The sequence below is a fragment of the Callorhinus ursinus genome, unplaced genomic scaffold (assembly GCF_003265705.2).
Source record: "Callorhinus ursinus isolate GAN/ISIS: 27379988/994484 unplaced genomic scaffold, GSC_fseal_2.0 scaffold70, whole genome shotgun sequence".
NCBI lineage: Eukaryota > Metazoa > Chordata > Mammalia > Carnivora > Otariidae > Callorhinus > Callorhinus ursinus.
The window spans coordinates 2953926-2981312 of record NW_027397132.1 but is presented as its reverse complement, the minus strand read 5'-3'; the positions used below and the strand labels follow the sequence as shown (position 1 = coordinate 2981312).

At 51.6% G+C, this 27387-nt stretch overlaps 2 long non-coding RNA genes across 20 annotated transcripts; one reads left to right on the top strand and one right to left on the bottom strand.

Moving 5' to 3' along the window:
* Positions 1-5175: 5175 nt before the first annotated feature.
* Positions 5176-11391, bottom strand: LOC112816922 (uncharacterized). 4 transcript variants are annotated; one of them, XR_012376305.1, is made up of 4 exons: positions 11307-11391; positions 7539-7928; positions 7140-7315; positions 5176-6825 (listed from the first exon to the last, which is right to left on the bottom strand). It is a non-coding gene; the product is annotated as an uncharacterized lncRNA (long non-coding RNA). The 4 variants fall into 4 exon arrangements; XR_003206275.2 differs by lacking the exon at positions 11307-11391 and adding an exon at positions 9935-10087 and having other exon boundaries at positions 7140-7318; XR_003206274.2 differs by lacking the exon at positions 11307-11391 and adding an exon at positions 9935-10086.
* Positions 10206-25869, top strand: LOC112816921 (uncharacterized). 16 transcript variants are annotated; one of them, XR_012376304.1, is made up of 6 exons: positions 11494-16781; positions 17357-17546; positions 21728-21811; positions 22309-22469; positions 23342-23425; positions 24451-25868. It is a non-coding gene; the product is annotated as an uncharacterized lncRNA (long non-coding RNA). The 16 variants fall into 16 exon arrangements; XR_012376289.1 differs by adding an exon at positions 10206-10527 and having other exon boundaries at positions 11167-16781; positions 22309-25854; XR_012376296.1 differs by adding an exon at positions 10581-11401 and having other exon boundaries at positions 11961-16781; positions 22309-25854.
* Positions 25870-27387: the final 1518 nt, after the last annotated feature.

The window sequence follows — 27387 nt, the reverse complement described above, 5'->3', positions numbered from 1 at the left end:
AGATTAGATTGCCCCAGTGGGAGAGGTTAAAGGTCAGGAGACCAGTAAGAATGTGGTTGCAGTAATTCGGATGAGCCATGATAAGGGGCTGTTTTAGAGTCCAGGGAAGCTGTGGTAAAGATGAGAAACCACATTCCAGGGGGCAAGACTGGGCAAGTCTTGATGAATAATTGGACGTCCAGGGGGGTCAAATGGAAGATAATGCAAGATTTCTGTCTTGGGTGATCTGGTGAATAGCGATGCTATTAACCAATCTTGGGAACTCGGGAGCAGCGTGAAGGGGAAGGTGATGAGGTTGATTAGGGTCAGGTAGGGTTTGAGATGTGTTAGAGACACCCCAGCAGAACTCCTCTACAGGTAGCTGGAAATCCGAGTCGAAAACTCCGGAAGAAAACTTGGGCAGTCATTACCTGGAGCACTGAAGCCTGGGCTGCCTTTTGTTCGGTTATTTTTAGGATCCTTAGCGGGCATGTGTGACGTTTATAGTTACAAAAGAGAATATGCTGTGTTTTAAGGAGCGCTGACACAGGAGCCAGGCGGGGGATCCGGGACGTCGGGCGGATCACAGACGGGAGGGCAGAATTGGTGTCAGTTCAGTTCTGGGCAGATCGACACGGTTGCTGCGCACGTCCTCTCTGCCGGGCTCTGGGGGCACTGTGACACACAGGACAGTGACTGGGATGACCCGGACAGATGTAGCCCCCATCCTCAGAGAGCCCCAAGGAGCAGGACAGTACCAGGAGATGAGAGATGAACATCTGTCCCTTTTTGCAAAAACGCAACGAAAAACAGATTGTAGAAACTGCGGAACCGGACGTCTGGCTGGGCAAAAATGCTAAAGTCTTGTAAACCCTAAGACAAGAAGGGGCAAGCGGATGGTCCTTCGGGGGCCACCTGCATCCACAGAGACCATTCATACTGGAGGAAGCTCATCTCCCTTCCCATGACCGCCCTCCATGAACGTGAAGTCCCAGACGAAGGGCGCAGTGACGTCCTTTCCAAACCGAGCGTCCCCCAGAGCCACCCGCCCTACCGGCCACCGAGGCGCACTCAGCATGTCCGCAGGTGTGCCCAGCGTCTGAAGGGAGGTGCCCACCTCCTGGGGGAGGTGCAGGGTCTTTGCAGTCACCAGCGTCCAAATGTGTGCATTGGACACAAGGTGCTCACTCCTGCCCTCCCTCAGCCTCAGGTCCTGCATCTGGAAAAGGCAGACAACGCCTCCCTCGCTGTTTCGAGGGTTCAGTAAGGACCGTTGTGTCCTTCAAGTGCCCAGATCCGCCATCTGTTCATGCCAAGTACTCCGTGACAGGCTGGGTAATCCAGCAGAGGGGCCACAAACAGACAATTAAAATGGGCAAATAATGACAGAGAGGGAGAGACCTGGGGAAAAGGGGAGGTGGGTCAGAACACACCTGTCTGAGCTTAAAAAAAAAAAAAAATCATCTGTGCAGAGCCTTTCAAGCATGGCACACAGTAGGTATCTAATAAATGATGGTCCCTTCCCTGCACCAGCTATGCTCTAAATGGTGTGTGATTCTGCCCCAGCTGCTGTAAGAAAGCGCCACAGACCGGGTGGCTTAAACCACAGAAATATATCTTCTGCACAGTTCTGGCAGCTGGCAGCCCAAGGTCAAGTCCGGCAGAGCCTGTTTCTGGTGAGAGCTCTCGCCCTGGCCTGCAGACAGCCACCTCCTTGCCGTGGACCTTACGTGACAGAGAGAAGCTCTCTAATAAGGATGCTTATCATACGGGATCAGGACCCACCCTCAGTGAACTTCAGTCACTTCCTCAGAGGCCCCATGTCCAGATGCAGCCGCACTGAGGAGCCGGGCTCAGCAGATGAATTTCAGAGAGACACAAGCATCCATCCGTCACCAGCGGGCCGCTACACCTCACAGTGCCCAGAATGATTTCCACGGCAGGTGAGCAGGCGGCCACTCCCCGGCCTCCTTCACCGGGGCCCCTCCCCGTCTTTCCAGCTGGTGAACTTGGTGGTGTGTTATGGCTTCCCCTCAACATTTCCCCAAGGGCCAATGGCAGCCAGATCCTCATGCCTCAGACCTGCCCCTTCACCCCCGCCGGCCCCCAAATTCACAACAGTTGAACTCTTAGGACCTCAACTGCTCACCCCAGACCTGGACACACTTCTTGAAGTGTGAACCATTCAACACCCCCCATGACTGTCAGTGATGCTGATAACCATAATGTCTACCACTTACTAACGCAGGATCCTAATATCGAACATTGATCAACAGTTGGCTATGTGCTGTGCTAGGGATGTTCTGTGTATTCACCCATTCAATACTCACCCAACCCTGTGAGGTGGGTCCTGTGACTCATCCCCTTCCAGGGAGCCCAGGCACCGACCCACCAGGTCACATGGGAAGGTCATGCGGGATTTGAACCCAGGCCATCAGGCCTCGATGCACCCAGGGAAGTAGATCTGCCCTGCCCATCTGTCCAGCCAAGGAGTGGGGCAGTGAAAGGTCTGCCTTCCCCAACCTCAGTTTGTCTTGAAGTGTTAAGGAAGAAAATTTTTTTCTTTTTTTTTTAGAATTTTTATTTTTTTTAAGATTTTATTTATTTATTTGAGAGAGAGAATGAGATAGAGAGAGCATGAGAGGGGGGAGGGTCCAAGGGAGAAGCAGACTCCCCGCTGAGCAGGGAGCCCGATGTGGGACTCGATCCCGGGACTCCAGGATCATGACCTGAGCCAAAGGCAGTCGCTTAACTAACTGAGCCACCCAGGTGTCCCAAGGAAGAAAATTCTAATAATTTAGCTAGTTAATTCAAAATATTATTTTTATGCTAAACACGCCTCTGTCGTGGAGTAGAATGCAAAATGCGTGAGCCTTTTTAAGATAAAGCTGGATGCTTCAGGGGAATTTTAGCAAAGCTGGCCCTGTCTTGTCCCTCGGGGTAGTGGGGGTGGGTGAGCCGGGAGCCCTGGCTCCCTGCTCCCTGCTCCCTGCTCCCTGCTCCCAGCATCAGCTGCCCACCCCGCCTCAGGACTCTGGTCCACATTGCCCTCACCTGCCCCCTGCCCCTCACTCGCCTAGACCACCCCCATTCCTCCCCAGCACCCTCCCCTCTTCTCACCACCTCCAGCGCCTGTTCCTAAATCACTTGGGCCTGTTCTTTTTCTTCTCCTGCGTGGTTTCCAATCTTTTCGATAAAACTGATGATTCTTTGCAGACAAGAGCCGGGCTGTTGCTTCTCCACATGACCTCGGGCCACGTCTCCCACGTGGTGCACGCCCCGGGGACACAGGCTCATTATTTCGGGGGCGGCTATTTCCTCAAAAGTTGTGGCCATTGCTGCAGAAGAGCTTATGCACGTTCCGAGTGACACAAAGTCCCAGAAATTCTACCTTTGAGCAGCTGGTTCAAACGAACCAGTGATAAGGGGAAACTTTAGGGAAGTCTGTACACACAGAGAGGGTTTGTCTCCACATCACTGCGTGTGCTTCCTGCCCACCCACTCTCCTCTCCAGAGCTACTATCTATCCCTTAGTATCTCGCCTCCCAGATGAGGTCACAGCCCTCTTCGATCTGCCCCTGAACACCAGGAAGCTCTCCTCTGAGCACTTACTCATAGTTTACAGGGATATGGGTGAGGCTTGCTCACTGTTTTCTTTGCCTTGGATCTATGTCCCCAGCCCTTAGCAGGCTGCATGTCACACAGTAGGCAATCCATTAGTTATTGCTGGTCGAATATTGAACGCTCCCCTGTTCTGGCCAATCAACACGACCCTCCTACCCGAGTCCACCCCAACTGTCCTGCCGGAGGATGGCTCAGGGAGGGGTGCTTGCCTCACACTCCCCACGTGGCCAGGAAACCGGGGCGCAGGCCAGTTCTGGCGATCACCATCAGGGAGGAGCCGCTGCGGTTTGCAGCTGTGGCCTCGTTCAATCCCCAGCCTGCACTGCCATCTCCAGGGCACTGGGGCGCTCTCCAGGATCATCGAAGAGGCGGCAGACTTGGCCAGCAAACACAAAATCACCCTCCTAATAGGGGTTTTCAATCCAAGAAAGGTCGGGGCACTTGAGAAACATTCACTCATCATTAGTCTCTCTTTGGGGGGGAGTTGTTCAAATCTACAGGGACAGAAGCCAGAGGCCCCAACATCCACCGCCCATCCCCTCCACTATGAGCTGGTGAGACCACAGAGCCAAGACAGGGAGTAGTACCCTAGACCTTGTCAAATGCCGCTTCCCAGGCAGTGGGCTGGGTGGAGCCTGAGAGTATGTGTTTCTAGCAAACCCCAGATGCTGTTGCTCTTATGCTACTGTGGATGCTCGATATTCAAAATGCGGTCCAAGGACCAGCAGCATCCGCCTCCGCATCACCTGGAGGATTTTTGCTACTCAAAATGCAGCCTCAGGGCGCCTGGGTGGCTCAGTCGTTAAGCATCTGCCTTCGGCTCAGGTCATGATCCCAGGGTCCTGGGATCGAGCCCCACATCGGGCTCCCTGCTCGGCGGGAAGCCTGCTTCTCCCTCTCCCACTCCCCCTGCCTATGATCCTGCTCTCGCTGTGTCTCTCTCTGTCAAATAAATAAATAAAATCTTAAAAAAAAAAAAAATGCAGCCCTGTTTTGGCAGCACCCGCATCACCGGGATCTCGTTAAAAACAGAGTCTGGGCCCCACCCCAGACTTCCTGGATCAGAATCTGCATTTGAACCAGTCTCCCCCCCCCCCCCCCCCGTGAGCCACAGACACAGTGTGAGATTCTAGAATGTGGTCCTTCAGCCCATCCACACGTTGAAACAAACCATCAGGGCTTTAAAAAAATACTGATGTGGGAATTCCTAGAGACCCTAATTTAATCTCTGTTGGGTGCAACCTGCCTATCAGGGCACTTGTGAAACTTCTCCTGTTATTCCAACATAATGCAAAATTTGACGGCTTTGCTTTATATTAGAATATTTTCTCAATATTTTATTTTAAAATAAGGTCATGTTCTGGGTTCTAGATACGTTCACCATTGCTGGGGTGTTGTAAATTTTAGGCCCTTCTTTGTCTATCTTGTATGTTAACCAATATTTATCTAGGTTCCTGTTATCTTTTGATATTGTTTATAAGGTTTTCTGTAATACATGTTGAATTATGTTTGTTGAGCTGTCATTAAAAAAAAAACAGAAAAAATCTTCTATTCAATTTTACTAATTTTTTTTTCTTAATATTTATTGGTATTTGTTTTCTCCAAGGAAGACATATAGGTGACCAACCAGCACATGAAAAGATACTCAACATCATTAATCATTAGGGAAATGCAAATCAAAATACAGTGAGATTCCACCTCGCACCTACAAGGATGGATATTTTTTAAAATGGAAACTAGCAAGTGCTAGCAAGGATGTCCAGAAGCTGGAACCCTCCGTACATTGCTGTTGGAAATGTAGAAAGGTGTGGCCACTGTGCAAAACACCCTGGCAGTTTCTCAGAAAGTTGAAATGGAATTTCCGTGTGACCCAGCAGCTGGCAGTCCCAGCTATATACTCAGAAGAATTGCACACAGGGCCTCAAATACTTGTAGGTACATGTTCACAGCAGTGTTATTCTTAAGAGCCAAAAGGAAGACACAGCCCTAGTGTTCATCAGCAGACGCACATTAAGCAAAATGTGGTCTATCCATACAATGGAATACTATTCGGCTACAAAGAGGAATGACGTGTTGACTCAAGCCAGAACATGGATGAGCCCTGAAAACGTGATGTTCAGCGAAAGGAGCCAGCCAGACACAAAGAATACTGTATGATTCCACTTACAGAAGTATCTAGAATAGGCAGGTCCGAGGAGACAGACGTGCGTGTGTTCGTACGTCTCTGCAAGAAGCCATGAGCTCCCAGAACCGCACCGCGGCTCGCTTGGATGTCCTCTAGGCCTACTCTGAAGTGAGTCGGGGTCCTTCGTAACCTTGATTTTATCAAGAAAATTTTTGGTGTCTTCTAGTTCTCAGAGAGAGAAAATCATTCATACAGATTTTGCACATTTTTTTGAGTTTATCCCTGGGTGTCCTCCTTTATTTTGCACAGTAAAAGCAATCTTTTCTTCCATTGTACTTTCTGAGGAGCTGCTACTTGTATATAGGAATATTACTGATTTTTTTTAAATATGCATCCATTGTATGGCAATTTTCCAGTTGTTGTCTTGGGTTTCTAGGTGTGGCTCATGGCATGCCCAAAAGCTTTAGGTGAGTTCCTCCTTCCAGTCTTTCCCAAGCCATGCGCAGTGAAGGACCAGGCTTTGGGCCTCTTCCCAGTGCGTTTTGTAAAACAGATGACAAGTCCACGGGATCTACTGTCGGATGTCATTAAAATGTCAAATTCCTAAAGAAGTTCCTAAACATGTATTTCCAACGTCTATACTTTCTTGTCACAGACCTGTAAACAGTTGGCAGACCAGGAGAGGTCTGCAACCTCACTCTGCGTATCATTGCTTTAGCCCAGTTCTCTAACATGATGAGATGCTGGAATTCCACACCTGTAGCTCGCTCTCCGTGCCCAGGTACCAAATTCTGTTCCCTACTGCAAAGTCCTCAGCAGTGATTATGCAAAGTACAGGAACCTGGATCAGTAAGTTCCTCAGTACGTGGTAGGTGTGTGTGGGTGTGTGTGTGTGTGGGTGTGTGTGTAACAGACTTTTTTATGTCTAAAACCAGAAAAAAAGGAGGAAGAAAGGACAATATTCCAGGGATAGATATACAGAGAATATCAATGTTGAAAGATACATGTAGGGGCTCCTGGGCAGCGCCGTTTGGGCGACTGCCTTTGGCTCGGGTCGTAATCCTGGAGTCCCGGGATCGAGTCCTGCATCAGGCTCCCTGCTTGGGGGAAAAAAGAAGAAAGAAAGAGATATATATAGATACAGATATTGATACAGATTTTCTCCAAATTTGGAGGATTGGGAAGGAGCAGGAGGAAGTTTAGCCAAAACTAGAGTTTTAAAATTCTGAACAAATTACAATTTGGTGGGAGGAGAAAGCTAAGTTTTTAAAAATAGGTCCTTCTGTGAAGATGCCTCATCAGATGCTTGCTTCATGGGACAAGAAGCTTTAATGGCCTCATCACTCCTGCTGCAGAACTGTCCCCACGTCTGGGATCCCGTGACTACACGTGCCCACCCCCCCACACATACATCTTACGAGATCCTCGAGGCGCCCTCAGGATGAGCTGCGTCTGGGACTCCAGAAGCTGCAACGCTCCGCTGTCAGGGGGACGGATCACATGAAGTACGGAGGCCTTCCTCCTTCTGTGTCTGGACGTCTTCCTGGCAGATCCTCAGGGTCCACCGCCCAGCTGGGCTTCCCCACCCTGCTGGCCAGCAGCGAGAGACCACTTGTGAGCACCCTGCTGCGTGCTCTTCGTTCTAAACTCCACCGCTGGTGCCATTAAGGAAGGAGGTGCCACCAAAGGGTGTGGCCAGCCTGTCCCCACCCGTCCTTTAAGAGATGAGCTGTGACTAAACCACACGTTAATAAGGACTCCTCACCAGATACCAGTGGGACCCCATAGCTGGCTAAATTCTGGCACGTACCACCTCTTTAACCCATGGCAAGCTTCGTGAACCTGGCGTTGAATCCACCGACTCCTTCCACAGGATTTACCAAGCGCTTCCGGTGGGTAAGGTCAGCCTGGGTGCAGCTCTCGGAAGTGGACAAGGCACAGTAAACCATCATCTGAGGCTCTGAAGCCAGAGAGACAGGATCATGAAACAGACGGCTGCATGCGACTTCAGGAGGGGTTCGTTCTCCGAGGATACATCTCAGCCAAAACTAGGTCCTGCAGACTCAGACCCTGAAGCCCCCTTCCGTGTGGCCAGAGTAGAGGCCGTGGGATGGATGCGGGAGAGAGGACCCAGCTCCAGGCCCCGCTCTACTCTGCCACCTTGGCCCCGTCACTTCACCTTACACATCATGTTCTCCATCTGTAAAAAAAAAAAAAAAAAAAATCTAAGATCACGGGCGCCTGGGTGGCTCAGTTGGTTAAGCGACTGCCTTCGGCTCAGGTCATGATCCTGGAGTCCCGGGATCCAGTCCCACATCGGGCTCCCTGCTCGGCAGGGAGTCTGCTTCTCCCTCTGACCCTATCCCCTCTGATGTGCTCTCTCTCTCATTCTCTCTCTCAAATAAATAAATAAAATCTTTAAAAAAAAAAATCTAAGATCACCTGTAGTGATTTTAAAACATGGCTCCAAAAATCGTGGACACTCCCTCCCCCACCCCGCCTGCCCAGAGGTGGAACCGTATCCCCTGTCCTTGAATCTGGGCAGGTTTCAGATTGCTCCACCCAACAAAGTATGACGGAAGCGAGACTACATGACTTTTGAGGCTACGTCCTAGAAGGCCGTGTGGTTTCTGCCTGGTTCTCTTGGCAGGCAGCCTGTCCACATGAGAAGTCCAGCTACCCTGAGGCCACGGAGCTGAAGGAGCCACAGGTGGGCATGCCCAAGGCAGCCCTCCCTGAGCTCCCAGCTGCCAGCCACACGAACTAGCCGCCGGGGGCGGCCAGCCCCCGCCAGCCTCAGATGCCTGCACTCCGACCCACACCAGATGGTACCCGCGTGAAACCCCGAGCGAGAACTGCCTCTCTGAGCCCTACCAAACTGCGGGCCAACAAAATGATTGCTTTACACTAGCAAGTTTGAGGGTATTTCCTGTAATTATCGTAACAGGAGCACCCACCTCTGTGCCTTCGTTTCTTTTTTTTTTTTTTTAAGATTTTATTTATTTATTTGAGAGACACAGCAAGAGAGGGAACACAAGCAGGGGGCGTGGGGGAGGGAGAAGCGGGCTTCCCGCAGAGCAGGGAGCCCAATGCGGGGCTCGATCCCAGGACCCTGGGATCATGACCTGAGCTGAAGGCAGACGCTCAACCATCTGAGCCACCCAGGCGGCCCTGTCCTCAGGGCTTTTTGCACTAGCTGTCCTCTCTCTCCCAAAAAAATCCTCCTTTCCATCCTCCACCCCCCCCCAATCTTCCATGGAAATCTCCTTATCTTGCAGGTCTCAGCTCAAGCCACCAGCACTCAGAGAGTCCCTCAGGAGCACCCAATCTAGCTTAGATCCCGGGTCCCCAGCAGCCTTATGGTTCTTCCAGCACTTCACCAACTGACATTTTGCTGCTGGTGTTTATTGACTATGCCCTCTGCCAGAATATAAAGCCCAGGAGAGTCTTTTCCTGTTGCGATCACCTGCGCATCCCCTGGTCTTGCATAATGTCTAGCAGAAAATAAGCATGGATCTGTGTCTGTTGAATGAATGAATCCAGGAGAAGGAAACAGCAGTGCGCAGAGGGAACAGCAAGGAGCAGTGAGGATGGTGCGTTCTAGGTAAGAAGGGCGGCTCGTTGAGGCTGCAGGGGTTCGAGGCGATGTGAGCAGGGATGAGACAGACGGGGCAGAACACAGAAAGGATATCGTTGGGCAGAACTCGGGGTGATGTTGAGTGGGGAGGATGTAGTAAAACATACACCACACACAATTTGCCATTTTAACCATTCTTCAGGGCCAGGTTCAGGGCATGAAGCCACTGCCACCACCATGCGTCTCCAGAACTTTTTCATCTTCCCAAACTGAGACTCCGTCCCCATCAAAGAATTCCCACCCCCCTGGGCACCTCTATTCCAAATGAATGTGCCTGTGTTCGTGGACTCCTGCAGTAGTCGTCCTTCCGTCTCTGACTTCTGTCACTCAGCCTAATGTCCCCTAGGTTCACCTATCCCTTAGCTTGGGTCAGAACTGTCCTTTTTTATGATGATGAAATACACCTAACAGAATTTCCTTGCTTTCTAAGGCTGAGCAGCATCCCACTGCCTGTAAACACCACATTTTGTTCAAAATGCATGGGGGGGGGGTGGGGCTGCTGAGTTTAAAGGCTCTCTGGGGCGGCCACGTGAGCCAGGGAGGGCAGCCGGGGCAGGTCCAGAGCTCACCTGCCTGACCTGCCAACGGTGGCCCCTTCACAGGCGAGGTCCCGGCTCAGGGCACCCGGGCGGCCTGCCGTGGCATGCAGCCCAGGGAGGACGGGGCAGGGCCTGGCAAGCCTGCAGCCGCGGAACCCAGCTCTTCCCGGTCGCCGCCCTCCCCCTCCCGGACACACGTCCCCGCCCCGGGCAGAGACGCGCCCCGCCCGCCAGTGCGCTTGCGCAGGAAGAGCCGCGCGGAAGGCGCGGAGCGCATGCGCGGGAGGCTCCGCTCCCCGGGAGGCAATCCGCCATCCGGGGTTTGGGCCCCGCCGGGAGCTCTGTTTATAAACACACCACACGGCCACCAGTGAGGGGTAACCCTAAAGGTAGTGGGGTCAGAGGCTAAAGGTCAGCAGGGACGCCAGCGGAGAGGTTGATTCCTTCGCCGTCCCCGGCTGCTGGTTGCACGGTGTGGCCGGCTGGGCCGCTTTATCTCCGTCGGGGGCTGCCGGGTGCGCCACGTGGTGCGCACGTGGTCCGGTCCCAGCGCTGCGCCTCCCTTCCCCCAACGGCGCCAGAGGCCCGCAGCGCCCCCTGGCGCCGGTCCCGGGCGCTGCACTGTACGTCGCGCCTGCGCACAACGCGTCACGACGCACCTTCCGGTCTGCGCGCGAGCGGGGCGTGGGTCGGTTACGTCCTCGCGACAACTGCGAGTCCGCCCTTCCCGGGGTCCCGGCGAGGTGTGGGGCGGGGTGGGCGCCGACCCGCCCAAGGTCATCCGCGCCCCGCCGGGGAGGCCCTGGGACCCCGCGGCAGGCGGGGGCGGGGCCTTCTGCGTCCACGTAGCCCCGGAGGCGGAGCGCTCGGCCGCGCCGCCGTCCGCCCAGCCCGGGTTTGCGTTCTTGTGCGGTGGCCCTGGGGGGCTCGCGGGGTGCCCCGTGCGCGGTTCATGGGAGCGGGCCCCGCCGCCGGGTGCCCGAGAGTGGCGGAGTGACGTGTCCGGCTTCTCCCGTCGCCGGCCGGGCGCGCGCTGAGCCCTGGGCTGGGCTGCTCACTGTTGGGGCTGTTGCTGCCCCCGCCCCCGCCTTTGATTTTATACCAGATTGATGTCAAAACGATGTGAGGAGGCTTACCGAGATATGAAAGCAAACGTCCCCCCGACTTTTTTTTTTTTTTTCCTTTTTGGCATTTTCTCATAAAGTCTCACAACTGCCTTGCCGCTGCCAGTTGCCCTGTTAAAAATCGGCATTCCTCTGCAGTTTGCCCACTTCAGCAACCTCCGCCAAATGCCTACTGTGTGCCGGTCGCTGCTCGGGGCTCTAAGGTGCCTGAGTCACGGGTGGGAAAAAGGCGACTCTAAACCTGGTTAAGGTATCAAGGAGAGCCAGGAAGTACTCACCTTCAAGATCAGGCCGATGGGACTGTATATGTGCCTAAGTTTATTATGAGTGTCGCTGATAGCAAGCCTGGGCAGCACACCGACTACCAAGAATGGTAAACAGCAGTCTTGCTCCTAAATCTCTTAGAGCCCACTGGTGCTCGGAGAATGCTTTTGCTTGCTTTCGCTGGGCTCTTGTACCCTGGCCAACCTGCAGTTGAAAGTCTCCCCGTGATCTGGCAAATTGAGTTGCCTCCCAACCTACTATTTCCCCAACAAACTTATCAGTAAATGTAATCTGTGATATGAACCTGGTTGATGTTATGTTAATAAGCAAGACAGAAAGGAAGCCAGAAAGACCTCAGGATTTCATCAATGATGTGAGCAACTCCTTTGCCAAATTTGATCGTGGTTTACAGATCCAGTTTTTCCTCAAGGTTTTATGGTGTTTATATGGTTTTATGGTGTTTACAGTATAAAGGCTACAGACTTAACATAAAGTTAAGTCTAACTACATTGTTAATTTTCACTATTACTTTCTTAAGTCTAGATTGGGGGTTCGGTCAGATGGCAAATATTTTAGGCCCTGCCAGACACGTATAATCTCTGTTGCGTATTCTTTGTTTTATCTACCCCCCTTTTCAACCTCCAAGCTCTGAACTATACAATTTTCAGATTCCCACAACTTAAAGATTCCTCTGATGGCCAATTTCAGGCTACCAACGTGGAGTGTCTGAGTGCAGGTTGAGAATGTTATTTCCAGCATATGGATCCAATAGATGTAAATAATCTCAAGAGCGTAGGCCATGGTAGGATAATCGGGAGGTAATGTATTTTGAGACCTTGTTGTCAATAGTACTGCTTTTACTGTAAATTTATATCACTTAACTTTCGATAATATCTGTTTCAGAATTCCCGAAAATTTAACATTTGGTTCTCATGAGCCAGCTCCAGCTTGGCACTGGTCTTACCTCTAAGTGGAGATGGGGGTGGGTAAGTTAGGCTTCTGGGTTGGTGGTCAATGTTCAGTTTCTTCACCTGGGTTCCACTTAGGCACACCCCAAGGGGACCCGCAATGAGTCCACAGCCTGTATCATTGCCCCACTTCTGAGTGTGGACTGGACCGGTCAATGCGCTTCTAATAGATAATAGAATTTGGTGAGAGGAGTAAGATGTCCCTCCCTTGACAATATCATGTCGTATGTGAAGGATGATGGATGTCACGCCCATCATGCTCATGTTCCTGGGGTGACTGGACGCAGACTCTCCTGCTGGCCTTGCAGGAGCAAACAGCCAAGTGAAGACCATGTGGCAGGAGACTGTGGGCAGCCTCTGGGACCTGAGGGTGGCCTCCAGCCAGCAGCCAGGAAGAAGCTGGGGCTCTCGGTCATGCAGTCACAAGGATCTGCATCTGCTGGCGACCTGAATGAGCTTGAAAGGGCCGCACCTCCAGGTGAGAACAAAGCTCAGCCTGTACCTGGATTATAGCCCCGTGAGACCCTGAGTGGGACCCAGCGAAAGCCGAGCCCTGGTTCCTACCCCACGGAAGCGGAGGTAAGTGCATTTTTTAAGTTCCCAAATTTGTGGTCATTTGTTAAACTGCAGCAGAAAGTGAACACATCCTTATTCGTGAGATTTATGCACCTTTCTGTGTGTGTGTTACATTTCTCAATTTTAAAAGGTTGCAGGGAGGAAATGTACACATTACACAATAAAAATAGCAGGAAAGAACTGTACACACGTGTTGGCCAGAATGCTCTTGGACAGTGTGACTCTGAGGAAGCTGACGGTGGGTTTCCATTTGGGTTTTTTTTTCTTTCCCCGTAATGACTCACTGTCCTCACTGCATGGCCTGTCCACACTGAAGTGAGCATGAGGTCAAGAGCTAGCCTCGTTTTCACCTCTGTGCTAGAGCTCCCCGCCTGCCTGTGTGTCTCAACACGTCCCCATGTGCCCCACCTTTAAAGCATAGATGACCGTAGTACCTGCCTCGGGGCACAGCTGGACAAGATTCGGTGAGGCAGACGTTGTCAGTGGACCGTGTTCCGTGGCCTTGGTCCCTTGCAGCCCTGACCCGTTATGGAGCCATCACAGGGCAGGGGGCCAACCCCAGCTCTGCACCCAGGGGGGTGTATCCTGTGCACGGTGAGTGATTCAGGAATCTAAGCTGGCCACTGCTGACCATTCTCCGAGCCGTCGGGGAGAGGTCAGGCCTCCGGTTGATAGGAGTTTCCGGGAAAGGGTCCGTCCCTTCTGAGATATGGCTGTGAGAAGAGAGGCCACGGAAGGGGGCGTGGGCTGTGTGGCCATGGGCCTTCCAGCCTGCCGCAGGAAGACAACAGAGCTGGCCTCACTGTGGACTGAGGGCGCTAGAGCTGGGGGGTCAGGCCACCCCAAAATTCCACCTACATCCAGAGCCCAGCCGTGTGGACTGACACTTTGGCGTTGTTTAGACCATCTCAAGTTGAGTTTTCTGGCACTTGCTAGCTGAACTTGCGTCCTCGTTAGGTCGTGGCGTGAAGCGGTACCCTGGGGAGGGCGGCGTGGGGGTGGGGCATGAGGGACAGCGGGCGATGGATGTTGGATTCTGTGTCCGCAGCTCCCCCCGGAGTTGGGCACGGCAGGCGTGGCCCAGTGGCCATCATTTCATCGTGGCTAAAGCCGTAGGAGGCTTTCTGCGTGCTGGCTGCCTCCTGCCGGCACCTTGATCTTGGATTCCCAGCCTCCAGACTGTGAGAAGGCAGGGTCTGTTGTTTATAAGTGGCCCGGGCTGTGGTTTGTTTGTTACAGCTGCCTGAGCTAACATACTCCCCACTTCAACCAGTACGTTCCGTTGCCTCTGAAGTCTTGTCACGGAGCAGTTCCGTGCTGGGGCGAAATCACCAGTGGCCATGTCAGCGTCGGGCCTGCCGCAGGGGCAAAGCTGCAGGGGCTCTGCAAATGCTGAGTGCCTGGCTTTGGAATTTGCACGGGATGCTACCATCCTGCCTGACACCTAGCAGATCTTAAATGAAGGGAAGGGGTCTGGGCTCCAAGGAAGGGAAACGTCCCTGTTGCCCCTCACTCTAATGTGACCAGAACAACCTGCTGATGCCCCCATTCAGCCTCGGGGACACATGCACCCAAGGAGCATCAAGCTGGTGGGGGACCCACCATGGCTGGGGCCATGGTTTTCGGGCCTGGGCGTCCTGACTGTTGCTTTGCTTCCTGGTTTAACGCTGCTCTGCCTTGTCCCCTCCCTCCCACTTCCCAAGCACTCCCTAGATTCTGCTATGGTCGTAGGAGCCTTGTTGCCGATCACAGGCTCGTCTTCTGCTCCCGGCCACAGAGGCCTAGAGGCCCAGCCGCCTTGGCGCCTCTGTGGAGGAGCCCTTTCACACCCCCCTTCCCCAGGACCACATGTCCCCAGTGCTCTCCCCCTGACGCCTTTGCTCTTCTCTTGCCTGCGGGATCTCACAAAAAAGAACAGAGTCTCTGGGCCCCAGCCGGGCCCGAGCACTTTTCGAGGCCCACTGTCTCCCCTTGCCAGCCAGACTCTAGGGCCCCCCCCCCGACCCCAGAGGAGAAAGCCCCTGCTAATCACACTGCCCAGGATGCAGGCAGATGAATCTTCCCAGGTCGGCGCCGGTCGTGAGGTTGGCCTGGCAGGGATGAAACTGAGCAGGCCCGAGGACCGGACTCCCAGCCGGCAGCCCCGTCTCTGCTTTATCGCCCATTTTCTGCCAAACAAAGGCCCTGCCCACCCTGGGAGCTCACACTGCTGCTCTGTTGAAATCTCGAGGTGGTTCCCTATTAATCACTCCCTTTGGTGCCTCGGAGGCCAAAAAGAGTCAAACAAAACCTCTTTTCTAAGCAGGAAGAGCTTTGCAGAGTCCTGAACAGAAAGATTCCCCCACCGCTCTCCAGTATAACGCTAACAAGATGCTGGGGCCTCCCAGACTCACACAAACAAACAAGACTCGCTGCCTGGCTGCTGGAGGGGGATTTGGAATGTGACCAGGTCCACCGTGTGCTCCAAAAGGCTCTATGCAGGAGGCAGGCCCAGTGAGCGAGCAGTCTCGTCTGCATGCAGCCGCCTCCTTATTGTAAAAACCAAAAAACACCCAATTAAGTGATTTTTTTTAAGCACACACATACTAGGAAGATGGGAGGGGGAAAAAAATTCCATTTCTCTCCCGCCCCTGACATAACCTTGACTCTCAACCCCCATGTCTGTCTTTTCTTCTGATGTTGCCGTTCTGCATTAACCAATAACTAATATTGCATTATTCATTATTCTATAAATATGAAGTTTGGCTTCTCTTTATAAACAGACACACCAAGGCCAAACAGCAAGCCATCATTCACCGAGACAAGTCTTCGTTTCCCAGGGAGCAGGCCTGTTATCTGTGGGCCAGCATTTGGATTGTCCCGTTGCAGAGAGAAATGGCTTTTTTGTCCAGATGCTGCGGCCCCTGTCAGGCACAAGGAGCAACAGTCCTCGATTTTTATGCCTCCGGATGGAAGCACATTCTTTTTCATAAAAATTTAATTTAAAAATAGAAAGAAAGGGGGGAAAGCCGGCACAAAGAACACTGGAGGGCCATCCGTTCGCGTGAGGGCGGAAGTCCATCCAAAACAAGTGCATCATATTAGCTTGGAAAATCAGATGAATAAAGAGACAACAATTCATTGGAAAGGCATCATCCTTGGCCCAGCAATATAGGGAGCGTACTTCAAAGTACAGAATTAGGCGCACCTCGGACACGGCGATCGTCTTGTGAATCTAAAACAGGTTTGGTACAGACGACAGGAAGGGTGGGGTGGGGAGGGACACATAGGATCATCGCGCTGGGTGATCAATAGGGCGCTTCACCCCAAGAGGGCAGACGCTCTCCTCACAAAAATAATAAACCCGAGAAACAGATTATGCAGCTTGATTTGTGATCGGCAAGGCCTGCTCACTCCTTAAGTGTTAACGGAATTAAATGACTGGAATGTATCTATGTTTGGAGTATGGATAGTCCACCCTAGCACGCACTGGAATCAAATAGCTGGGGGCGGCGGGGGGCGTGGGGGGATTCCTACCAGGGCAGTTAAAAAGTACCTCTGCACCTCGCTATTGTGGTTTTTTTTTTATTAAAAAAAATGACACTCTTAATAGGAGAGATGATTCTGATAATGGTTCTCCAGTGCTTCCTAAGGATCCATCATACCAGTTAAGGGAGGAAATTTAAGGTACAGCAGGGGGCCAGCTCACTATCATTCCAGGAAGGGCTCAGGCACTTGATGGCTCATCTTTTTGAAAAATGCCACTAATAATTAGAGAGTTTTATGTTTCACTTTATGGTTTGTAGCACAAATCAATGCACAGGGTTCCCCCCCACACACACACAGAAATCCGACACGTTTCTCCCACCCCATCCTCCTCGATACAGGCTTTCTTGCCCCCCAGCTGAAGCAGAGACCAGAAGGTGGCCAAGCCTCTGACCTACCTTCACAATGCGGCACAGAACAGTGAGTAATGTGGGCACTTAGGTTTTCCACTCTCCACTTCCCCCATGAGAGTCCTTCCCAAGCACAGATTTACGGTGTTTTGCAAAAAGTCATTGATCAATGCATGCATTCTGCAGTTACTTAAAATGATGTCAACTAAGAACTTTTAATAACATGGGCGAAGTACCATGTAAAGTGAAGTGACGTGAAAAAGGCAAGACAAAGTGTGCGTGTGCGCGGGTGTGTGAGCGTGCACATGCACGCTCAGGGAAATGCGCCCAACTATTGAAAGTAGTTAGTGGTGAGATTAGGCGTGTGACTAGTTTCTTTTTTGTAAGTATTTCCTGATTTTCTCCAATGAACATGTATTGCATTTCTAAGCAGAAGTGTCATTTTTTACAGTGCAATGTAACAGACACTGGAATGGCTCTCTGGGATTCTTCCCCCCACCCCCCGCCCCAACCCTGCCACCTTTTTCCTGATGATTGCTTTCTGTGGCCCGTTCAGGTCCCCTTAACTCCATTCTTGCCTTGCTGGCTTGTCGCTTGCTAACAATCATTTTGACCAATTGCTTGTTTCTCGTCGGCACTCGTTAGCAATGCTGCATTGCAGCGCTCTCTGCTGCGAAATGATCTTCCATCCGGGGCAATAAAAAGACCATCTAACCTCCTCGATGATCACACCTTCCACCTTACGAGGCGTGAGTGCTGCTGCCAGCTTCCCAAAACATTGCCAAGAATAACACCTTGAAGATTCGAGGGTCCTAGTTTTTGCTTGCATGCCCAGGTGTGAAAATCTCTCCTTTTAACTCACCCCTTGTTGTGCTGCTCGTTCTCAGTGCCTGTTCTTTGCCCTGTCGTGGCAGGTGCATTCTGGCTGCCTACCTAGCAGCCCCCTCCCAACCCATCTCCTTTTCCTGCCCAGAGAATCCCAGTTTTGTCCAGATACCCACTTCCTATCGGCTGCAGGAGAAGTGGGGCCCAGCTCCTAAGAGAGGAGTGGTGGTGGGTCCCCCCCCCCCTTGCCAGGCCGTGGTTTGGGCACAGGTGTGGAGGGTAATTCTGGCCAACAAGACCTGAAGGGGAGTGGGCTGGAGTAGGAAAGGTGTCCTTGTTCCTAAAAAGGGATGCATGAAGCAAACCTGGTGTCCGGATCCTGGTTTGGGAAGACAGGGGGCCTAAGGCCCTGTAGCCACCTCGAAAGCACCAGAGTTGATCCATCAAGGACATAAGAGCCACATGGTGGAGAGAACCTGCGTCCTCGGTGGCGCCACAGAGTCACTGAATCGACACATCCTAGGCCCACCCTTTCTCCTAAGTCCTTACACGTGAGGTCATAAATCCCCTCCGTGTCGGAGCCACGTGGGGTTGGGTTTCCTGTTATTTACAGTTAAAACCTTCTCACTGAGCCACTGCCGAAGCTAGACGTGTTTGCGTGATGTGGATCTCCTGGTCACTGTCTACGGAGGGTGGCTCACATGTCCTGGACTATCCAGCGCACTCACAGTTTGCACTGTGATCCTGGTACATTTTCAGCAAGTGCCCCATTTTGCTCTCCAAAGTGCCCCGGTTTCGGATGATCGATGATATGGTCATTGTTCTGGGTCGAGCTGTGTCCCTCAGATAGTCATATGTTGAAACCCTGCCCCTAGTACCTCTGAACGTGACCTTATTTGGAAATAGGGCTGTTGCAGATGTAATTCATTAAAATGAAACCGTACTGGAGGAGGGTGGCCCCTGATCCAACATGACTGGGGTTCTTATTAAAAGGGGGCAATTTGGAGACAGATCCTTCCCTAGCACCTGCAGAAGCATGTGGCCCTGCGCCTCCATCTCAGACTTCTGGCCTCCAAACTGTGAGACAACACATCTCTGTGGATTAAGCCACTTGGTTTGGGGTACTTTGTTTCAGCAACCCCAGGACATTCATACAGTCATCCTACCTACAGGCTGTGTCTGGGGAGGAAGGAATCTCTTTCCGCTGCCACTGATCCAAGGTGTCAGCACTTGGGAGGAGCCTTGAGGAAGGCTGGGGCGTCAACAGGCCGGGATGGTGTGCGAAGGGAGGGCCTGACACATGAGCCAAATTACAGGCAACTGTTCACTCATCCCGACCCAATGAGATGGGGACAAGGGAAGAGTCCGATTCAGGGGCGCTTGATGCTCCTCCAAGGGAGGAATCCTGTCATGAGGGGCAGAAGCAGAGTAGGTAGGGCATCCCGTACTGTGTGGTCTTGATCCAAGTATACACAAATATCCAGAGGAGATGGCAGAACGCTCAGAAACAGATCCACGTACCTGTGAGCACTTTACGGGTGACAGAGTGGGCCCAGCAGAGCTGTAGGCGAAAGACATAGTTTTCAACCAGGGGTGCGGAGAAGATTATATACATACATGTCTGTGAAAGAAATGGAACCCCTACCTCATGTCATGTGCAAAAGTCAACTCCAGATGGATCCGTGAATTAAATGTGAAAGGCAGAGCTACAGACTGTTCAAAGACACTCTGGGAGAATTATCTTCATGACTGTGGGGTAAGGAATGACTTCTTAAGTCATTAAACGCACCAGTCATAAAGGAAAATAGGGACAAATCAGACTAAATTAAACTCAAGAAGTTGTTCATCAGAGTGTAGCAACAGAAAGGACATGAAAACGAAAAGGCCAGTGTCGGAGTGAAAGGAGATAACCTGCAACAGGTACAGCCAACCAAGACCCACTTTCCAAATACTTAAAGGGCTTCAGACTGATGAGAAAAAAAACAGATGACCAAAGAGGAAAATAGGTAAGCAGCTGGAACAGGCATGGCACATAAGAGGCAGTCTGGATGACCAGTAAACCTTTGAGAGAGGTGTTTCACCTCACCAGCAATCACCCAAGTACCCATTACAACCATGATGAGACATCTTTGTACCTGCCAGGCTGAAAAAAATTTAAAAGTCTGACTGAGCCAAGTGGTGGCAAACTTACAGAGCAAGGGGAGCTGGAAGACACTGAAGGGGCAGCGTGCAGCTTGGTACAAAGGCTTTGGAAAATCGTTTGACATTATCTAGGAGTTTTGAATGTTGCATATCATGCGACCCCAAGTGTACTTCCAGATACATAACTGAGGACAGTGGTTCTCATGTGTCCAAATCCCCTGGGGGGCTTCTGGGCCCCACTCCCAGAATTTGAGTCCAAAGGTCTGGGTGGGACCCCAGAATCTGCATTTCTAACAAGTCCCCAGCTACTGCTGACACCGCTGCTCTGGAGACGACGCTTTTTTTTTTTTTTAAGATTTTATTTATTTGACAGAGAGACAGAGAGTGAGAGAGGGAACACAAGCAGTGGGGGTGGGAGAGGGAGAAGCAGGCTTCCCGCTGAGCAGGGAGCCGGATGTGGGACTCGATCCCAGGACCCTGGGATCATGACCTGAGCCGAAGGCAGACGCTTAACGACTGAGCCACCCAGGCACCCTGGAGACCACGCTTTGAGCAACACCTAGTGCGATGTGTGCTCAGGTGCTCCGGGATACATAGACAGGAAGCGTTCATAGAGTCGTTGCTGAAGATGTCTGTCCACAGCTGAGTGAATAAAGTATGGCGTATTCATACAGCAGAGTACTAGAAAGCTTTGGGAATGAACGGGCCACCACCACTTGCAAAATATGGATGCATCGTCCAAACAATTTGAATGGTTCCTTCCCTTTGGGGCTCTGCCTGTTTCCTGTTCCTGTAAGCTCTGTCCTAGGGAGGCTTCTTTACCCCCGATTCCTCCACCCCTTACTGCAGCACCTGTCTCCTATTTTTCTAAGAGACAACTCATTGAGACCCTTCAGAATCACCAGCACCAGTCAGCCCCCACCTCACAAATCAGACTTTCAACTACTCCAAGCTCCTAAGTTCCAATAATTCCAACCTTGTTGCTTTGTCCCCTGGGGTAATATGCGCATCATTTTGTTGCCACCTCCAAGAGACATTCAGAGTTTGCTCCTTACCCTTTGGTTACCTAGTTCACAACCCTATACCTAATACACAGTTCTTTTTTCTTCTTCTTCTTCAAGTTTTGTCTGTTAAAATAAGTCAGTGGCTCTTGTCTTCATGCTCGATGCTTCATGGTCACCTCTAGAATTGAGCCCACACCCCATGCAGCAAGAGGGGGGACAGGCAAAGGGGACACGCACTGGCCACAGCCTCTGCCCCTTTCAAAGAGCCTTCTTGGAGGGTGGCCAACTGTTGCAGTTTGTCCGGGACCATGGGGTCTCCCAGGATGCAGGACTCTCATCTCTGTACCCAAGGAAGTCTAGGCAGACTGGAACGAGTCGGTCATCCTGAGCCCTGTGACCTTTGATTAAGCTCATTAACCACAGTGACATTGTACAGCTACCCCCGGCCTCAAGGAAGGCAGAGGCCTGTCGTGATCTAGCTGGGCTCAGGCCCGTCCCAGGCAAAATCGGAGTTGTGTGAATTAGGAGGAAGTGCAGAACAGACATGGAAGAGGCTGCTAGTGGTTCTGCCCTTGTAACTCCAGACTGAAATCATGAACCACCCTGCACCACCACCTGTGAGCATGTGACTGCCAGTGGAGCCCGACGGTGGTCTCCTGGGGGACGTGCGGCCCCATCTCCTCGTTCAAACACCATTTCACTTCTGGCATCCTAGAGAGGAGAAGTCTCTCCACCCTGGAGCGTTGTAGATCTTCAATGGCTAATTAAAGTCCGTAGGTGAGGGGCTGGGCAGTCAGGGGTAGCTGCTGAGTCATCATGGTCACGGAAGAGAAACATGAAGGTTTTGTAGAAGTTCCATTTGTCTCCCTGTGCATAGGGTGAAGCCTGGCTTTTCCCAAGTGGGAATCAGTGGTTTACATTCTTAGTTTTGAGAGAGGCTCAGGGATCTTGGGTCCTGTACTCTGTTTTTTTTTTTTTTTATATATATATATATCTTCTATTTATTTGGTGCTTTTCTCAGACATTAACTATCATTTTATTCTAGGTTTATTCTAAATATCCTCCAGGACCTGCATTTGCTACTCTTGGTGTGGTAAGAAAACGCTTGCCAGGGAGGATTTCCAACCTGGTAAGTGAATATGCCCTCTCACTTCAAATTCAGCAGCTAGCTGCTCATTCTCCATGGCACTGATAAACATAAAAAGAGGGAAGCAAAATGATGTCTTACAGATTTAATCCTTTTCGATTAGCGTAAGGTCTGTAAGACTCTCTTGCCAGCTTGTCTTTCCCTTTGAATCCTTGATCGGGTAAATGGCGGAGGGGAAATATGATAGGTGGGTACCAGACAGCCAGGGGCTGCTGGGCTGTGCACATTTCACACGCGTTCCGTGGCCTCCCCGCGCACATCAGCTGCAAAGGTACACACAGAACAGGAGGCCCTGTCTCATCTGCTTCCAATGACCCCAGCGCAGAGTGCATCTGGTCCAGCCACACTTTTGATAAATGGCTGGGAGTTGGGCTGGAGGCCAGGGCTTCTCGAATTCCATTTCCTTCTCTAGGCTACAGATTTCTTCACAGACGTGGGAAGCTGCGTTCACTGTTTCCTTTTCTCCCACTTCAAAACAGGGACTGTGGTCATGTGCGTTTAGAGGTGGGTGAGAAACAGGCAGCCGCTCCCCGTGGCCTGGAGTCCGCGACGTCCAATCTCATTTTGTCTTGCAGCGTTTGGCTCCATCTTCTTCCCTGTTCAGACCTCAGAGAATTTCTGGTCGCACTCCTACACTTGGGTCTGTGTTTTTTTTTTTAAGCTTGAGTTCCCATGATAATTTTAGGTTGAAACATATGAAACATATGAAATTAGTAACCGTGGGCTGCAGTTGACCTTTCTTGAACGCTAGTAGTGATCCAGCCCGATGATGAGCAGCATGACTGAGATCTGGCTTACCTACCAGGCGCTGCACCAAGCCTTCTACACACAGGTCCCCCCGACCCCGTCTAGTCTGGAGATTTACAGGAGGTGGGGAAACAGGCATGGGGTGGGATCGAGTAACTCGCCCAGGGTCACGCAGGTAGTAAGTTGTGGGAGCTGCACCTGAAACCTGAGGGGGTTGTCCACGCACCCACTGCACCCGTATGCCATCAGCTCTCCTAACCTCAGGGGCAGAAGCGTATTGTCACCTGTGTGGGTGACGAAGCATTTTGTAGGAAAGATTAAGGGAAAGCTTTTTGCCTATGTATTTTAGAAAATTCCCCTTCAGCTAATAAATTTCAGCAATTTGCAAGGAGCAGGGGGTACAGAGAGCCCCAAGTGGGTTTTGACAACACCTCGGTCTAGGAGCTAAACCAGCCGCGGCCCTCAGGTGACCCCCTTCACTTCTTTAAACTTCTGTTCACTTGTCTGCACTGTCAAACGGGGCCGGTGATCATGCCTTCACGGGGTCGTTTAGAGAATGAAATAAGGTAGTCGAGGTGCTTGCACGGTGCCTGGCACACAGCAAGAGCTCAATAAAGGTTAACGGAAATAAAGTATGATGCAGTGAATTGCCAAAGGGAAAGATCTGCTTGTGGGACGAGTCTGGTTAATTTTTCACCAGCAGCTTCTGTGGTCTGAGAAGAGACACATCGAGCTGAGTCCCCCGCCTCCCCACTGTCGAAGCAGGACAACAGTGGTCCCTAACCACCTCCCGAGGATGAATGACAAGGTGAAACTGCAGGGGTCCTGGAGAAGATCGTGCACTCTTAGGTACGAGCGAGACGCCGCGGGCCGCAAGACTGGGGCCCCTGACCCACCCGGTCTGAAGGATAGAGGTGACAGCTCCCCCTCCGGTTTGGCATCTGCTAGCAAATCATATTAAAACAAAAACAAATTACGTTGAACAGGACAGAAGCAAAGTATTGTTTTAAGACATGAAAACATGATCCTTAACTTGATGTGGGCAGGATATTTCCTGATATCTAAATTTGCATTTTGTTCCGTCTGCATTTATTTCTGGAAGTAGCCAAGCCTTGTGTGCCCTTGTTTGGGGGCAACTGGGGTTGCAGAACTGAAAGCACCAGCTTCTGGTTTGGAGGGTGATGCTAGAGCCTCCGAGGAGAGAGGAGAGGGAAGGGTCCCAGGAGGGGCACTCAGGCTGCCCCAAGACGCTTTCTCCTCTAAAGTTCTCCTTTCTTACCCGTTTCCCCTGCACAGAATCATCCATCATGGATGATTCTGCTGCTTTCACTAAGCACCAGGCTTGTGGTTCATCCATATTGTCCCACATATCAGCAGTCCCGCCTTGTTAGTGCTGATCGTGCTTGATTGTAGGACTCTACCGGTTTAAAAAAAAAAAAAAATCAGCCCACTGGTTGATAGACACGTGGATCGTTTTCAGTGTGGGTTTCATGAGTAATTCTGCTCTAGACATTCATGGAGTGGTCTTCGGCATGTGTGTTCATTTCTCTTGAGCAGGTTCCTTGGGGTGGAAGTGCTGGGCTGCACCCTGAGTGTATGTTTAACTTTTCACTAGACTGTTTTCCCAGGTGAGGCCTGGCTGCACAAGGGCGTGAGGGAGCATTTTGGGTGGCAGAAACATTTCTAAATAATACCGGAAGACTGGACGGGGCGACAGTTCGTTAATTTGATACGGAGATTCTACCTCCATAAAGTTGTTAGAAAACGAGAATCTGAACACCGGCCAGAAACGTGGTCATATTATGGCATTGTTGGGATTCTTTTATGGGTGATAATATCGTGGTTATGTTGGGTGGGTTTTTTTTTTTTTTAAGCAAACTCTTGTAGAGATACACGCTGAGTTACCGGAAATGATATAATGCCTGAGATTTGCTCCAAAATAATTCAGGAGGATTTGGGTGGCTTATTGATGAAACAAGCCTGACCCGACGCTGATCCTTGTGGAGGCTGGGCGACGGGTCCGTGGAGATTTATTTTCTTATTCTGTCCTCTTCTGTACATGTTTGATGTGTTTCCATATTTCAAAGTTTGCAAAGATGCACTTAAGAGTCTCTCAAAAGAGCTGAATTGGCGGAGTCCTCCAGTGGTCACTGACGAAATGAGGTTGGAATGAGGCAGTGCTACATATTGTTTCTGCCCGCTCAGCACACACTCCCCCTCCCAGACCTGGGCCCAGAGCCCCTGCCAGCCAATCAGCCGCCGTGTCCTGGGCATTCCTGCCCCGCTCGGCTGGCCTGGGATGGTGCAAGAAGGGGAGAAGCCTGAGCTGATGGATCCCCACAGGCCCCCACCACCCCACCCCACCCCCGGCCGAGAGAGCAGCCTTGAGGTGATGCTGCTATAAATCCCCAGGGCAGCTGACTCCCGCCCTTTCCGGAAACCTGCATCTTGGCTTTTTTGGTTCTGTGAACTGCCCAGCAACACGCCGATAAATTCCCTTCGTGTTTAAGTTGGCCGGCGTTTGTTTCCGTGGCTGAAGACCAAAGCCACCCCGGGGCAGAAACAGCGCATGGCTCGCCAGACACTGCATGTTCCTTTGGCCTCTGCACCGCCCTCCCGCGGTGGATTCAGCTCCGGGCGCAGGCCCCTTGGACACTGCGACTTGCACAAGGCGATCTGACAAGTAAGAGAGGAAGGAATACACACGACACAGAGACACCAAATTGAGAGCTAGGAGCCCTCGCTCTGCTCAAACACAAATCAAAAGCATCATCACGAAGACAAAAACATTGATTGGACCAAGGAAGTGTCACTGGCCTCTAACACACCATCCGGCAGAAATATAATGTGAGGCACAAATGCAATTTTAAATTTTCTAGGAGCTGCGTTAAAATGGTGAAAAGAAGGCGCCTGGGCGGCTCAGTTGGTTAAGCGACTGCCTTCGGCTCAGGTCATGATCCTGGAGTCCCGGGATCGAGTCCCACATCGGGCTCCCTTCTCGGCGGGGGGTCTGCTTCTCCCTCTGACCCCCTTCCCTCTCGTGCTCTCTATCTCTCATTCTCTCCCTCTCAAATAAATAAATGAAATCTTTAAAAAAAATAAAAATTAAAATAAAATAAAATGGTGAAAAGACGGGCGCCTGGGTGGCTCAGTCGTTAAGACTTCGGCTCAGGTCATGATCCCAGGGTCCTGGGATCGAGCCCCGCATCAGGCTCCCTGCTCAGCCGGGAGCCTGCTTCTCCCTCTCCCACTCCCCCTGCTTGTGTTCCCTCTCGCTGTCTCTCTCTGTCAAATAAATAAATAAAATTAAAAAAAATAAAAAATAAAAAAAACAAAATGGTGAAAAGAAATGTGACATTAATTTTAGTGTTCGCTTTATTTAACCCAGTATTTCCCAAATATTATCATTTCAAACTGTAACCCATATAAAAACTATGAATATAGTAATAATATGTTGCTTTTTTTTTTTAACTAAGTCTTTGAAATCCGTAGTATAGTGTATTTGACACTTGCAGCACATCTCAGTTTGGATCAGCCACATTTCAAATGCTCCATGGCTACATGACCGGTGGCTGTGTGTTGGAACCGCAGGGGCCATAAGCTGTCCCTCAGGCATTCCTGCCCGTGTTCAGGATCGTGAAGCCTTAGAACGGCCACCACATCGCCACACTGTAATGCTTCACGGACTGGGCTCTGACCTGAGGCCGGGAAGCCTGGCATGACCCCGTAGATGCACGAAACCTTTGCCAAGAAGCAGAAACGGAGCTGCTGAAGGATCACTTACAATCACTTCCCGTTTCCAGTCCCGTGCGTCAGGGGCGGAGACGCCACGGCTCTGGTCCACGTGTCGCAAGGAAGGCTGGACGCGTGGAAAATGAACAGCTCTTCTCAGATCCCTCAGAGAAGTGAGGCCACGGGGCAGACCTCTGTCCACACACCAGAGAAACAGACAGCGGATGCAGAGAGCCACAACTTCCCAGAGCGCAAGCCCAAGAACAGGAAGCACCGGGGGAGCCCACGGGGACCGGAAAGCCACCCCTCGGTGACGCAGTGCTGGACACGTCTGAGACCTAAAAACGCTCACTCCTGGGGGTCCCGGCACTTTTGAAAGTTTCCCCACCCCATCGGGTCTTCACGGTAAAAGCTCAGAAAAAAATATCCCTCGGCACGCCCATCGTGCAATGCTCTTGCAATCCGTCCAGAGTGCTCTCCTTTGCAAGACCTGCCGGGCTGAGCAGCTTCTGGGGGCTTCTGTGGAGCTGGCCTTCGGTCTAAGAGTCTTGCTGTCCTCACTTCCAAGTCTATTCCTATAAAACACGCTCCGTTTCTCGGAGTGACATGAGTGAGTTCATGAGTGTCTTGCAGGCCCATTGACGTTCTCTTTTAAGATCTCCCACAGGCCCCTAAGTCTGTGTTACAGCAGAGGATGCCCAGTAACTTGTCCACGGTTACATGGCGAGTTCCAAAGTCCGTGCCCCCTCCAGCGTCCCTCCGTGCCACTCTGTCTTAAGGTGGCCACTGCACCGTCCAACCAGCTCAGAGCTCGCCTTCCTCAGACCGCTCCCATGGTTATCGCCCACAGATTGTCAGGCTGCTACAGAGATGTGTGGAGCATCTCCTCCTCCATTCTACTCCCCTCCTGGTGGCCACACTCCTGTGGGGTCCCCTCCTGTACTGAACTGGGCTGACCTTGTAACCACGGGGATATGGTAGAAATGGCAGGGTGGGGATTCTGAGGGTCATACAGAGACCTTGCAGCCCCCTCTCCGCTGTCTCTTGGATCCCGCACTCCGAGGGAAGCCAGCCACCAC